The sequence below is a fragment of the Propithecus coquereli genome, unplaced genomic scaffold (genome assembly GCF_000956105.1).
Source record: "Propithecus coquereli isolate 6110/MARCELLA unplaced genomic scaffold, Pcoq_1.0 Scaffold43, whole genome shotgun sequence".
In the NCBI taxonomy this organism is placed as follows: Eukaryota; Metazoa; Chordata; class Mammalia; order Primates; family Indriidae; genus Propithecus; species Propithecus coquereli.
The window spans coordinates 2,388,720-2,390,204 of NW_012150063.1; the positions used below are offsets into that span (position 1 = coordinate 2,388,720).

A 1,485-nucleotide genomic window follows, 5' to 3' on the forward strand; every position below is an offset into this window, starting at 1 on the left:
GAGTTTATTTAGCTGGGCATGGTGGCTCATACCTGTAATCTTAGCGCTTTGGGAGGCTGAGGCAGGAGGATTGCTTAAGGCCTTAGAGTTCAAGACCAGCCTGAGCAACATAGCAACTATCTCTACAAAATATAGAAAAATTAGCCAGGCATGGTGGCACATGCCTGTAGTCCCAGCTACTTGCAAGGCTGAGGCAGGAGGATCACTTGAGCCCAGGAGTTTGAGGTTGCAGTGAGCTATGATGATGCCACTGTGTACTAGCCTGGGCAACAGAGCAAGACCCTGTCTCCAAAAAAAAAAACAAACCAAAAAGAAAAAAGCTACCTGACAACTCTTTTCCATATTCCGTAACACCACAACTCAACTCTAATGTTCATATCCTTAGCATGACGCTTTACTGTTTAAAGATTACTTTCACATCTATATTATATCTTATTTCCCTCCTCCACAACAATGCTATCAGATATTATCTCCATTTTACAAATGATGAAACAAGTTCTGAGAAATTGTATCATTTATTTAAGTCCCAACATGAGGCAGAACCAGCCTTTGAACTTGAGTTTTAGAACCAGAACTTGATTGCTACAATTCAGGGAAAGAGAAGCCACTTTTATTTTCTTAGATGAATTAAAATGATCTTTATATTTTTACAGACCATTGTAAAGTATTATTCTATTTTTATGGCCAGAAAACTAGGTTAATTTTTGCCTCCATCCTTTTATTCTTTTCATTATCATGAGATCTGACAAGAAACTCTTTGATTTCTCAAGCATTCTGGACACAGAGCACTTTCCTCCCCCCTCCCCCCCCGCCAGAATTGAGATAAGGAAATATTTCCACAAGAAGTTCACAGCAATGGACACAGATCAGGGCCTCTCACAGGCTGAGAGAGGTCCCAGTCACCTATGATAGTAGAGACTTTCAATATATTAAGAAAACAAATGCTAAAACTACATTATAAAAGTTATGATAATGGGGGCACTGTGAGAATAGCAGAGTAAGGGCCTCCAAAAATCTCCATAAACTCAAGGTGAATTCTGGCAAAAACCGTAAAAATCCACTTTTTTTGGATCTCCTAAAATTAAAGGCTTGCAAAAATCCAAGGAGTAGTTATTCAAGAAAAACAGCCGGATCTCAGAACAGTGAGTTTTGTAGCGTTTTGCCCTAATCTCATGCCCTTTTCCTCAGGTCCATGATAGCCTTGAAAACCAACAGCCTTGCAACTATAGTAGCTGTGAAAACCAGCAGCCTAGAAGCCAGTGGAAGGATAGAATGGGTTTCAAGTTTGCCAAAAGCTCTATCCCTAGAGAACTGTCACTATTTGCCCTTTCTGGTGGCTCACTTTTAGTTGGGAGTTTTATGATCCCAGAGCTGGCTCTGTGTAAGCAACAGCGTATATCTCCAGGGCATCTGCAGAAAACAATCAGCAATTGTTTAATATTGCACCTGCCTATGGTGGTATCACCAATTGGTGCTAACCAGAGG

At 40.5% G+C, this 1,485-nt stretch overlaps 1 protein-coding gene across 1 annotated transcript in view; it reads right to left on the reverse strand.

Annotated features, from left to right (window-relative positions):
• The window catches only part of SLC3A1 (solute carrier family 3 (amino acid transporter heavy chain), member 1), a 42,056-nt gene that overhangs the window by 9,575 nt on the left and 30,996 nt on the right, over window positions 1-1,485 (reverse strand). The window lies entirely within an intron of this gene.